The sequence below is a fragment of the Sapajus apella genome, unplaced genomic scaffold (genome assembly GCF_009761245.1).
Source record: "Sapajus apella isolate SASKATOON/1434 unplaced genomic scaffold, GSC_monkey_1.0 scaffold29, whole genome shotgun sequence".
In the NCBI taxonomy this organism is placed as follows: Eukaryota; Metazoa; Chordata; class Mammalia; order Primates; family Cebidae; genus Sapajus; species Sapajus apella.
Window position 1 is genome coordinate 21,248,743 of NW_022436969.1, and position 13,983 is coordinate 21,262,725.

A 13,983-nucleotide genomic window follows, 5' to 3' on the forward strand; every position below is an offset into this window, starting at 1 on the left:
TCCTTTGGGGGCATACGACTTAGGTGGTCCCTGACTTGGCCAGCTGGCAGCAGGAGTGGAAATGGAAGCTATTTACTGAGGGAACTCTGACCGCACGACTATTAAAATCCCTTGGAAACCCTGACAGCGCTCCACTCTGCTATCATTAAAATGGCTTGCGCTCCCCTGCCAGCTGCTGGGCCTGGGAGTGACCCTTTCCCCCACCTATTCCCACAGTCGCATTGTGCCAAAAAATACATTTATCCTCCAATTGTCATAGAACTCACCGAACTTGGAAAAATCTCCAGACGTTCAATTCACCAATTCTTTTAAAAACAGTCTCTTGTGTGGCTGTATTCTGCTTTGGGAATCAAGGTTCCCACTGCAATGTGTTTATCAGTAATGTCTCACTTTCTGTACACGTTCTACATCCACGTGGGTAATATTGCCACTTTTTTTGCATATTCATGCCCAGTAGTGGGAATAGAAATCATTGGTTCTAGGAATTCTGCACATATGACTGGGCATTTGTGTATACATTGTTACATACATATATATATTCTGCTGGTGTGACTGAGAAGTCTGTGGGAACTATCCTTGTGCATTCTCTAACCTGCCCTGAGCATTCACTTTTTCATTCATTAAAATTTAATGTACTTTTATTGTGCACGTAGTGGCTGGCATGCTCTATACTGTTGATCCAGAGATGAATAAAGTGTGGATTTGTTCTCTAGAAACTGAGCACAGCCAACAAAACAGAAGCTTTTAGACAATTCTGCCCTGTGTGGCCAATAGCTCTTTATCTTTCTGGTGTTCAGAGACATTTCTTCAAGTGAAACTGTAGCCTCGCCTGAGTAGACACTTCGTGGAATCTGAACAGGTGCTCTGCCCTGCCCTCTCTTCAGAGGAAGGCTGTGGTTTTAGATTCTCAGAGTTCTGTCATTATACTCTTTGTCTCCTTATCCATCCAGCTTTAGCCAGTTCTCCTCACCACTTCCATAGTGAGGATGAAAATTCCACCTGTTCATCAGAATTCAGCCAGAGCTCAGCCTCCCTCCAATGAGAGAATGTTCCCTGTGTTACAAGCTGAAGCCACAAAGACCAGCATCAGCAGAGGAGACCCTAGTACCCACAAATAAAGCCCAGCACTATACATCCACATAAAGTTCTCTGAAGGCAGAAATGAGGGAGAAATTAATGCTGAGGGAGAATTAAGGATTTAGTAGGGCCCCACAAAGCCTTTGGAATCATATCTGATTGTTTCCTTTAGTTAAATTCACTCAAACATGCAAGCATTGGTATAAACATCAATGTTTTTCTCAGTGATTCTATGGGATTTCTAAAATGTGCATCTATTTAGTCTAAGATGAAACACTGGTTATAGGATGAAAAAAATTAAACATGCATTCCTCAGCTCTCAAACCTCAACCACAAACTAAAATCCCACAAAGACTCATTAAATCACAATGTGTGCTTAAAATAACAAATTTGAAATAAAAAAATGTTCCAAGACATTAAACTTCGAAATGATCTCCGACTGTAATCCCTTCTGAACTTGGATCTGGACATCATTTGGGTCCCCTGAAAACATCAAGGGACAGATTGGCAGGGCATCCCAGGAGGGGACACCGCAGGCCCTGCTGACTGGGAACATAGACAGTCAGGGTGCTGGGTTCCATATGGGGTGCGGCATTCCTGACAAACAGTTCTTGTGTGGACATCAGAGTCCAGAGTCAGCTGTAGGAGTGTATAGATAACTTTTTTTTCTTAAAGATTCTGAGAAAGTGGAGGAATGAATATAAGTGGGTTCGCCTGGGGCTGTAAAGAGGACTTCTTTTCAGGAACCCAGGAAGAACAAATTAGGTCTCTTTCCCCAAAGGGCAGAGGACCTTGAGGATGTGGTTCTTAATTCTAGAAATGGGATCTGTGCATCTCAAAGGTGTCTGGGAGCCTTTTCCAAACTTCTACTCTGCTCCTTTGGAGAGATGGAGGTTTTCAGGCTTGTTCCCACCTCTCCCTGAGAACTTCTGCCTTAGCGGAATGCCAGCTGAGGTTACAGACTTCACCTCTCCAGAAAAGGGGGAGCAGTGACTAAAGTATATAAAACTTCAGAAGACACAGCTCCCCCCGAACCTACTGACTGATCCTATCCAGAAGATCAGATGTATTTTCATTAACTTCCTAGTAATCACATTTATATTCAAAAATAATTACTTTCTGACTTTAATGGTTAGCTGACTATTTGCAATCAATATGTCAGAGGAAACCCAAAAGGATAGTGCAAGGTGAGGAGGTGTCCTTGCCCTCTACGCCAGGCCAAGTCCCAGGTCAAGGCCGAGCTACCAGCGTGGGGTTGGGGAAGTGATAGAAGTAGAAACCATGTCTTAAAAGGACTGCTTAAAAAATGAGGTGCTTACCAGAACCAAAAACAAAGGATGGATGACAGAGCTTCCTGCAAATGTTTGAAGCCCTATTGTGGGCAAAAGGGAAATATTTGTTTTGTTTAGTGCCAGAGGATAGAATTAGAAAAGATAGGAAGAGGTTCTAAAGACCCAGACTTTGCATCAACATGAAAAGAACATTCCAACAGTTGTTTAGAAAAGCAACGGTCATTTTCTAAGAAGGGAAGAATGCCATCTTTGAACTTGTTCAGGAAGTTCATCTGTCAGGGATCCCAGGGAAGATGCTTCTGATTTGGATCAGGTCAACCAGATGACCTCCAGCGTTCTATGTAAGAGGTAAATTTGACGTTTAGAAATAAGCCGTAATGAACCAGGCCGGCCGGCTTTCCATGCTGAACACTGGAGGAGAGGAGGAAGAGGTTTGATTCGTATGTGCTTCTGCAGGATGAGTCTTTTTCTGAGTTGCCAAGTGAGAATGCTGTAAACATATTCCTATTCTGTTCCATATTCGTACAAACAAATGTGTTTCCACTGAAACTTATGTAAATAAGTGTTTACTAATGAATGCACTCACCCCAAACACTGACTAACCAAACTGACTTCCTTTTTCAGCTCAAATATCTAAGCCTAGTTGTTTTAAACATTAATCAACTAAAAGAAAAAAACCAAAGTCCATTTGTCTTAATTCTAAACTATAGAAACCAATGATAACAAAGTCATGTACCTTCCAGGTAAGCAGGGAGAGAGATGTCATCAGAAATGTAACAGTGCAGCATGAGAGCACCGTACGATAGAGGCCATTGTTTGATGGAAAACGCCCAATGGCACCATCCCATAGTAAACACATGCACCTTGACACTTGTCCCTCTAAGAATGACAAGAATATGCATAGGGATAGGCCAGTGTTAATTCAATAGGCACATCAGTCACTGGAAGGTGAAGGGTGGCCATTTTCACCAGAGGATACTCCAGTCTCCAAAAGTAAATACAACAGAAAACCACTTATCCAACAGTCTAAACACCAGAAGCATCCACACACAGGGATCATTATATAGGGACTTAAAAATGAGCAGTGACTTTAAATTTTTTACCTCCATGGTAAGGGAAGAATCATGTACTATGGTTTGTGGGTGAGGGAGATGTTTTAATCTGTGGGTTACAAATGACCTGTTACCAGGAGTTAGCCAGGTAACAGTGTCTAAGTACAGTGATGGAGACATGGTGAAATGCCTCCCAGCAAAGCAGAAGTGACTCCATTGAAGACTACTCCTTGGGGAGAATTTCACACAGTTCAGTATCAAACAAAGATCATTGCCTTCTGAGCAGAAGAGACTTTAAATAAATGTAGAAGAATAGAAATCTGACATGGAAAGTTGCAGCCAGAACATGCATATGATACTAGCAGATCTTTTCTAAAGAGAAATTCATTTTCCATAAATGCTTTATGATGATAAGACATGTTTGCAAATGATTTGTTGCTCATCATAAATATTTCTCAGTAAATAAAATTTCCATGCAGCATCTCCTATTATTACATGAGTACTTCGGAACCACATCTCAGGAAATAAGTGAGGATCGCAAATTATGACTTTCAGGGTGGAAATCCACCAATGGACTTTGTTTGTTGACTTGGTCTGGCCATACTGGCTAGGGCTTAACATTTGGCAGAACCTACGTTAGGGTCTACAGTTTCTCCACAAAGGAAGCTCTGTGTAATGGAAGCAAGGCTGGGCTGGGCATAAAACTTCCTAAAGTGATTTTGGTTTCCAAATCTGATTTATTCTCTTAGAATCACACACAGCATTCTCAGCTCCGAGAGAGTGTGTACACAAGTTTAGAAAGAACCCTTGACTGGAAAGCAGTAGATGTGGGTTCAAGTTGAGGTTCCCCAATTTGCTAGGTGAGGGGAGCCGCTCCTCTGTCATGAGAGAGATCAATGCCTCGTCCATCCACACCTGCAGAGTTGCATGGATCTATGCCAGACATAGCTCAAAAACAATGCATGGAAAGAACAGAAAGAGCACTGGACATGGAGCCTCTGTAGGGCTGGATTCCCGCTCACCAGTTACTCATTCCTCGTACTGGGAAGATTTTCAAATGCCTCCAAGACTTGAGTTTTTCATTTGCAAAATGTGCATTATAATCTCTTTCGGGATGGTAATGAGTATGTTAAATAAGATACAGGTATTGATCGACTTACGACTTATGCAACTTACGACAATTCGACTTTACGACCACGGTTGCTAGCCTAGACTGCTCTGTGTCTGGCAGCGCAAACGTTGCCCAGCTGGGTGTACGACAGTGCGGACCAGTTTCCGGCAGCACTACCATCTCCGTGTGCATATAGCCTACTCAACTTACGACCAAATCGTGTTACGACCAATCTGTTGGAACCAATCGTGGTCATAAGTCCAGCACTAGCTGTAATTTTTTAATGCCCTCAGCAGAGTAAATTGAAAATGGAAGGTGCTGAACACCAACATTAATTAGCTAATATTTATTTATTAAGCACTTAATATATTCCAGGCACTGTGTTTATTGCTTCATGTACACTCTGTCATTTAATCTTCATGACAACCTTAGGAGTAGGTAGTATTATTAACACTGCATCTTCATGGGGGAATGGAATATTAGGATAGTTTTGTAACTCATTAAATGTCACACTATTATTTCCCTTTTAAGGAAGTACACCAGAATGTGGCATCCAAATGAGTAGAGCAATATTAGGAGCTACTGGATGTCTTCTGAAAGTTGACTTCTGACCCTTTTTGGAAAATATTATCAGAATGAGTATGTTAACCACAAAAGAAAATCTGTTTAGTACTTCATACTTATTTCTCTCATTTTTTTTGCACCCAAATGTTATTAGCAGGTTGTTCACCTACTTTTATCACTAGGCTCAGATCAAAATGATTTTGTTTCATACCACAAATTTCAACACCATTCACAGGCTGGCCATGGCTTAGCATTTGACAGAACCTACTTTAGGTCTATAGTTTCTCCACAAAGGAAGTTCTGAGCTGTGGAAGCAAGGCTGGGCTGAGCATAAAACTTTCTAAAGTGATTTTGGTTTCAAAAATCTAATTTATTCTCTTAGAATCACACGTAATATTCTTAGCTCAGGGGGCCCCCTATTTCCCTACATGATGCTTTCAGTAGCCCCACCTCTGGGACAAACCATCTCATCTTCCTTTCCATATGTGGCACTTGTGGGAGTCATTGCAAACCCTGAAATGAGCTTTTATGTGTAGTGGATTGGATATTCTTTTTAATGTATATATGTAAGGTATACAATATGACGTTTCGATATACATATGCATAGTAAAATGGTTAGTACAGTCAAGCTAACTGACATAGTCATCATCTCACATAATTACCATTTTATTTTTGTAGTAAATGTACCTACAAAAGTCTATTCCCTTAGCAAATCTCCAATCTGCAGTAGAAAGTTATTAACTATGCTCCCTGTGCTACACATCAGATTTTGAGACTTATTTATCCTGTATAACTGCAGGTTTGTATCCTTTGACTTCCATCTCCCCATCTCCTTCCCTTGGTAACCACTGTTGTACTCTGTGTTTCTATGTATTTGAGGTTTTCCGTTTTGTTTTGTTTTAGATTCCACATGTAAGAGAGGTCATGCAGGATTTGTCTTTGTCTTTCTGTGCCTTGCTTCTTTCATTTAGCATAGTGTCCTCCAAGTTCATCTATGGTGTCAGCCTTCATTTTTAAGGCTGAATAATATTCCATTTATGTGTGTGTATGTACAACAATTTCTTTATCCATTCATCCCTTGATGGACCCATAGAATGTGTGTCCATATCTTGGCTGTTGCCAGTAATGCAGCAGTAAACACGGGAGTGCAGATTCCTTTACAAGGTTGTGATTTCATCTTTTTTGAGTATATACACAGAAGAGGAATGGCTGGGTGATATGGTAGTTGTATTTTTCTTCTTGAAACTTCCATATTGTTTTCCACAGTGGCTGCACAAATCTACATCCCCTCCAAACGTGTACAAGGATTCCCTTTTCTCCACGTGCTTATCTTATGCCAATACTTACCTATTGCCTTTTTGATAAAAGCCATCCTAACAGGTGTGAGATGAGATGTCTTTGTGGTTTTGATGTGCATTTCCCTGATAATGAGCGTTGCTGAGCACATTTCCATATAGCCACCGGACATTTGTACAACTTTAGAGAAATGCCCATTCAGTCCTTCTCCCATATTTTAACAGGATTATTTGTGTTTATGCTTCTGAGTTGTTTGAGCTCCTTGTATTTTTTAGATGTTAACCCCTCATCGGATACATGGTTTTCAAATAATTCCTCCTAATTCACTGGCTGCCTTTTCATTTTGTTGATTGTTTCCTTTGCTGTGTAGAGGCTTTTCAGTTTAACACAACTTCACTTGTCTATTTTTGCTTTTATTGCTCATGCTTTGGGTGAGATACCAAAAAAAAATCCTTGCCAAGGACAATAGCAAGGGGGGCTTTCTCCCTGTGTTTTCTTCTAGGAGTTTTATGGCCTTATGTTTTTATTTTTGTGTATGGTGTTAGATAAGGGCTCTTCATTCTTTTGCATGTGGATATTCATTTTTCCCAACACCATTTGTTGAAGAGACTATTCTTCCCCATTGTGTCTTCTTGGTAGCCTTGTTGAGAATTAGGTAACTGTATATGCATGAGTTTATTTTGGGGCTCTCTATTCTGTTCCATTGGTCTGTGAGCCATTTTTATGCAAGTACCATACTGTTTATTTATTATTGCTTTACAATATAATTTGAAATTGGGAAGTGTGATGCCTCCAACTTTGTTTTACTTTCTCAACACTTTTTGGCAACTCAGGGTCTTTTTTGGTTCCATACAAATTTTAGAATTGTTTTTTCTATTTCAGTGAAAATGCTGTTGGAATTTTGATAGGAATAGCATTTAATCTGTATATTGCCTTGGGTAGTGTGGAAATTTTAACAACATTGATTCTTTTAATCCACAAACATGGATATCTTGAAGCTGATGGAGCTTCAGTTTCACAATCCCTCACTTCCACAAGCTCCTTCCAAAGCCCAAAGAAGAGTCCTAGCAATTTTGTATTCATAATTTTGCATTCTCCTCTTTTGGAAGGTTCCTAACACTTGAAGTATAACTTGAGAAGAATATGTTTTCCTTTACTTCTCCCACCTAGGGCTGAGTGCTTCTGGTCCTGGAACATGTGTAAATTTATCACATGCTGGAGAACTATGATGCATCGTCTCTATACAGCTAGACTTCCTATTTGCATGGGGGTTTTTAGTTTCAAAGTTCTTTCAATAGTATTGCCTCATTTAATCCTCCTACCAATTCTTCAAAGTAGGTTTAACAGACATAAGAATCACAGAAGGATGTTAGAAGAAGCCAAATGGTTTTATGTTTAAATGTTGGGGTTTGGAATAATTCAGACAACTATAGGCACCTCATCTTATTGGCCCTCCTTCCCATTTCTGAGCCTTAATATTTTCATAAATAAAATAGAGATACTAATAGCACCTTCCCCAGGATCTGTGTCGATTAACTGAGATATGGCACAGAGAGGTAAAGACAATTTCCAGGCCACCCAGCTATTGAATGGCTCATGCCCTTTCCACGCCACACACACTCTCTTATGTCCTGCCCACTTCTTTCAGCGATGAGAAGGTGAAGATATGGGAGGAGTAAGTGACTTTCTCTGGGTCACAGCACAAGCACATAGCACAGTACCCTAATATCGCATGCACAAGAAGGAGTGCTGGGTGGTGTCAGCAATCCAGCTCTCAAGTCAGCTCTGGGTTCCTACCACAGCTCACCCTTTCTTATGAGAATCTTGACCTTGGGTGTTTTCCTTTGCCCGCTCCATCCCAGCTTCCTTACCTATAAAACAGAGTCAGCAAAAATGCTCACTTCCAAGTTCGAAATGATTGACTGTGCATAGGACAATCACAGTATTGCCCGGCACAGAGAAACCCCCAGCTAGTGCAAGCCATCGTTGTCATTAGTCAGAGTTCACCTGCACTAGGGGCCCACTGTCTGCTGGCTCACTGTGACAGCCTTAACCTTCTGGGCGTGACAAAGACCTGAGGTCTGTCCACAGGAGCCTTTGTTGGACTATCTTTTTTGTGTTTTTGCTTTTTCATGGCATCCACTTCATGATCTTCCAGAATCTTGTGGGAAGGAAAAGCATAAAATATAATTACTGAAGAAAGGGAGGGAGCAACGACTCCTAATTCATTATACTTAAAAAAATTTTTCACAAAAATGGCCAGCAGTGCTGAAGTAGTGTCTGTGGTCATTACTAGGGGACTCAGCGGCCATCGGCCACAATCCTACACCCTTGTATGGGGCCCAGCCTCACCTCTGATCTTGTCCTTGCTGGTATTAGTGAGCCCTGGGCATGGGGTCTGCTAAAGTTCACTGCAACCCTGGGCTCAGGCCCCTGCCTCTGGTCATTAGGGCCTCAGGCTCAGTCCCACCCAGGCTGCCTCACCTCCCCCTGGGCCACCTCCTGGCCCAAACCTGGGGTACTGAGCAGGGGGTAAACGGTGGCCAGATGGAACACAGGCCACTAGGCTGGGAATGTTTGTCCACATTGTCTCGGGGGCGTCTGTGGTACTCCTTCCTGGGGCATCAGACATTATGGAGATTCCCTGGCTCCCCTCTTAAAAGCTAGCCATGTATCTCTTGCCTTCCATTAAATATGCTCATAAATACAAATTGAATGAATCAGTCTTAATTTAAATGAACATGTTAATACTGCTTATATTATATAGCCAATGTTAATATAGGGTATTAAATATTGCTAGTTTTATTATTTAGGAGGATGACTGTGCCTTTTTCTCTTATTTATTGTATGTTTTAAAATTGTTTGCTTTAAATAAATGCAACCCCACTTAAATGACTGGTAGATTATTAGTCACAGCCTTATAAAGAATTCCTACATATTTCTCTAAATGTGGGTAGTAAAGTGTGCCCCCCTCTTCTTACTGAAGGTCTTCTCCTGACATTCTGCAGGTACTGGAGACATAAATATGAACAAGCCCCATTTGGCCCTTTAGGTTGCGCTATCTAGTAGGGGGTCCTATTTCCTATTTCCCTCCTCCTGGACCTGAAATCTCTGGAATGGGAGGAATTGTGCGTAATTAGAGAGCAAAGGCCTCTAATCTCGGCTCAGTGCAACCTCAGATCACTGCAACCTCCGCCTCTGGGTTCAAGCTATTCTCCTGCTTCAACCCCCTCTAGTAGCTGGGACTACAGGCTCAAGCCATCATGCCCAGCTAATTTTTGTATTTTTAGGAGAGATGGGGTTTTACCATATTGGCCAGGCTGGTCTCAAATTCCTGACCTCGTGATCTGCCTGCCTTGGCCTTCCAAAGTGCTGGAATTACAGGCATGAGCCACTGCGCCCAACCCCTTCTTTGCTCTCAAGAGAGAAGAACTACGTAGGAGAGATGACTTTTTCTTTCTGAAAAGCTTCCCATACTGAGTCTGACAAAGACAATCTAACACATTAGAAGAGGTCGAGTGTATGCAAAATCGTGAGGAAATAGGTCCTGTTCCTAGAGCAGTTTTAAAAATGGGGTGTGGGTGCCTGGAGAACAGGAAAGGGAAGTTAGGAAATAAAGGCAGCCAGAACCCAGGAGCACTTGATCCCCGATGAATGAGCTTCTAAGGAAAGCAACTAAACAAAAAGTCAAGACCACAGTGCCACTTGGACAGGGTCGCCACTTTTCCCAGAATTACTGTCTTTGGAAGACAAGGTTGATAGTGAAACAGATAGGCCCAGCTTCCTTGACCTACATCCCACACTCTGGAGCGGGGATTCTATTACAACAATTCCATCTGTTTAGATTTGTTTCCTCTTTTTTCTGTCCCATCTGCCAGACGGGGCAGCTTTCTAGTTTCTATGTTATGATTCTCTGATGTGTTTGGGCAAGTACTATGTTGTCTGGTTTTAAAAATAGAAAAAGAATTCAGTGACTAACTTAGGAACACACAGATTAGTCTCAATGGATCTGAAACTATCCAGTCTCCTGACCGCCATTTAAATATTCTTTTCAAAAGTGAATCCTTAAAAAACTCATTATCCTGCAAAAAAGGCTTTTGCCCTGTTTTGGGAATTCATAATCACCGCTTCTCCAAGAATTCAATAATTAGCCTCCTGTGTGCTCTCTCTAGTCTCTCTACATCTTATTTTGTGTTGTCTGAAATATAAGAATCTGAAACCCAAGTTGCAATCATCTTGTCCCCAGCAACTATTTTACTTCCAAGTTCCTCATCAGATCAGGACCACTGTCCCACTTCACTGTGCGGTTAGGAAGTCTAGCCAGCAGCTCTTAACCAGCAAGTTCTTTCAAAGCAAGTCACAGTTTGTTCCATTGCTAAACATTCAGAAGTCTAGACACTCTTCTATTCTTATCAGCAGAACCATGGTATAAGCATTCCTCCAAGTAAATTCTAACATCTTTATCATTGAGGTTCTCCCCACATGATTTCCCCGGAAGGTTGGGATAAGATCCTCTGAATCTTGGCCTGATGATCAGTCCTTAGGGTTCTGCACGGCTGTGTATTTATTCCAGCACTCACTGAACAAGATCATATACACGTTATCTCTCCTCCTTATTGTAAAAAAAGAATGCATAGAATCAAATTTAACTAACCCTTGGTAAACACCTACCATCTGTCAAGCATCCTGGATTTTAATACACATTGTCTCACACCCTCTGCGTGCAGGCAAACTCAGGTTCTTTTCTAGGTAAAAATCCTGAGCACAGACTTGCCAGCTCCCTGTCTTCTTACTCCTTGCATTTCTCTAGATCCTTCTGGAAGTTATCTAATCCTCTCCTCAGCCCTATCTGTCAGAGGTAGTAGCCTTCTAGCTCCTACATTATGATTCTATGATATGTTTAGGCAAGGACTATGTTATCTAGTTTTACAGATGGCAAAAACAAAGAGTTCAATGGCTTATCCAAAAACACACATATCAGTCATCAGTGGATATGGAGCCATCCACTGTCTTGGCTCACATTTAAGTATTCTTACCAAAAACTGATCCTTAAAAATTTCATCATTCTTCAGAAAGGAGGTCTGCAGTAACTTGGAGTTCTGCGTTTAATAACATACTGGTGATCGCTCTTGGCAAATATTGAAAGCTTCACTTGGTCCCTGACATCTAAAGGATGAAGACCTTGATGATCTGATGTGAGGTAAGGAAAGTGGGGTGGATAGCCAATATTCACAGTTTTGTAAAAGACTTATTATATTAGGAGCCCTGTGGGAAATCTTGCTGTTCAGAAGATGAGGTCACAATTGTAGAATCTTAGACCCCTGGAGAAGTAAGTGACCTCAAAGATCACCACATCCAGCTTGAGTCCACCAGACAACATTTTTGCTCCTCAGCAAGGTCTTCTGGAAAGCAGAGCCAGAGGCAGGGATTAAAGCACTAACCCTTAACTTGAGAGGTAAAAATCCAGAGGTGTGTACAAGGAAACAAGTGGAAACAAGACAAGGGAATGAGAGGAGCCACACAGTTGGGTGTGCTGGCTGCTGCCCACCACAGCCACCAAGAAACTCAGCGGTAGCTTGGCAGGTGTGTCCATGGGACACAGAGCATTTCTCTGAGAGGCTGTTGAAATTAATGACTTCTTTGGGGGCATTTCACAAATGAAAGAAAGAAAGCAAGTTTGTCTGCTAATCTATCTTCCTTTTCCCAGTTCTTACTAGTTAAGATTCACCACGAGGCAAGATATTTCCCTCGCACTTCCCAGTAGCAACACTGGCTCTTCAGTGAAAGTCCAAGGGACATAAGATCACATTGATTTGGATCTGGAAGAGGAGTGGTGGTTTGACACACATGGGCTTAGCCTTTGGGCACATAAGCCTTGGAGCCCAGGGCGCAAGTCAGACACCAATCTGCTCAGGGATCATGGCAGAAATGACTACAGGAAGTGAGAAGTGTTTTGGGACAGAAGGAGGCAGTTAAGGGACTTTTGGAAAGTGCACAAGATTTAGGTCCGAAACATCTACCAAGTGATCGTTCAGCAACAAATGTGCATGTCCAATATGGAGGAACTCATTGCTTCATTTAAGAAACCTCTTTTCTTTTTATCAAGTGAAAATCTATTATCCCTTAGATATTTAGCCTCTTACTCTAGTTATGTCCTCCAGGAACCATGTAGAACAATTTTAATCCATCATCCTCATAATAGCTCTTTTGTCTGATTGGGACTTCAGGTGTAGAGCTTCGAGTTCTCATGGTATCGCTGGCCTTCACAGGATCCCATTCCATGCTTCCATTCCTCCCTCCTCCATATGCCACAATTATAAGGTGCTTTATGTGTGTGTGATTATTTGTATATCTTCTCATAAAAAACTATGTTGTTTTGTGTGCATACACTTTTAATTTACATGAAGGGATTGTGCTCATGGTATTTTTTTACTTTTTCACTCTGTTATGTTTTTAATATTTAGCCATGTTGCTGTACTATTTATCCAGGAATGAACACTTACTTTACCTCTTATGCATATGCAAATAACAGGTTGTAATGCATGTTATTTTACTGTGCTAGAATTTTTCTAGAATAAATACCCAGAAGTGGCATATATTCTAAAAATATATTTCTAGTGGAGTTGCTGGGTCATTGGTTATAAATATACTTAGATTGACTAAGTACTTCCAGATTAATCTTCAAAGTGGCTGCCCTGTTCATATTTCCACCAATAACACGTGAGATTCCTATAGTCCTGCATCTTCAGCAATATTTGCATTTTCTCACTTTTTCAATTGATATTTCTCATTTCATTTTTGTGTATGGTTTTCTAATCACTAATAATTTTGAATATCTTTTTGTATGTTTGTCAGCCCTTTGGACCTTTCTTCCATGAATTACTTGTCATGTATTTTTTGGTTGGGTCATTTTTTATTTATTCTTGATAGATTCCTAGTTACCAGAGATATTAGCCTCTTCTTTTAGTGTATTCATTGCAAATATCCTCTCTTATGTTTTTATACCTGCTTGTCTTGTCCATGGTGTCCTTCACTGGACAAAATTTTTAATTTTAATATGGTCCTTGTGCCTTATGGTTTTCTGCTTTTAAGGTTATGTTATATTTTGCTTTTTTTCACATTCAATGGGTAATGTGCCAATGCTATAATAAGGCTTGAAGGAGGCACATCTCACACATTAGTGTGAAAAACCAATATGCCTATGTTCCACAAAAGAATCTAAGGTTACGTTTAAGAATCACTTCTCCCTCTAGAAGTGAACCGAGATTATGATGCTGCACCCCAAACTGAGTGACAGAGGAAGGCTCTGTTTCAAAAAAAAATGTATGTATATATATATATATATATATATATATATGGCAGGTGGAAATTTAGATGTATACAAAGAAAAAGTTGTGATAGAAAAAATAAATACAGTTAAATAAAGTAGACACTTTTCTTATCTTAAAAAGAGAGCCGAATATCAAAGCAAACACACTAGCAGTGTGGTGTGGCACTTATACATGGAAAGAAAAGAAATGACAGTATTAGCATGAAGTAATACAATATTATTCGCATATATATCTGTGGGTGTGTGTCACACACACATACA

At 40.8% G+C, this 13,983-nt stretch overlaps 1 non-coding gene across 1 annotated transcript; it reads right to left on the reverse strand.

The window, feature by feature from the left end:
- Positions 1-13,511: 13,511 nt before the first annotated feature.
- LOC116561603 lies at positions 13,512-13,610 on the reverse strand. Its single transcript, XR_004273509.1, has one exon. It is a non-coding gene; the product is annotated as a small nucleolar RNA U13 (small nucleolar RNA).
- Between the last annotated feature and the right edge of the window lie 373 nt (positions 13,611-13,983).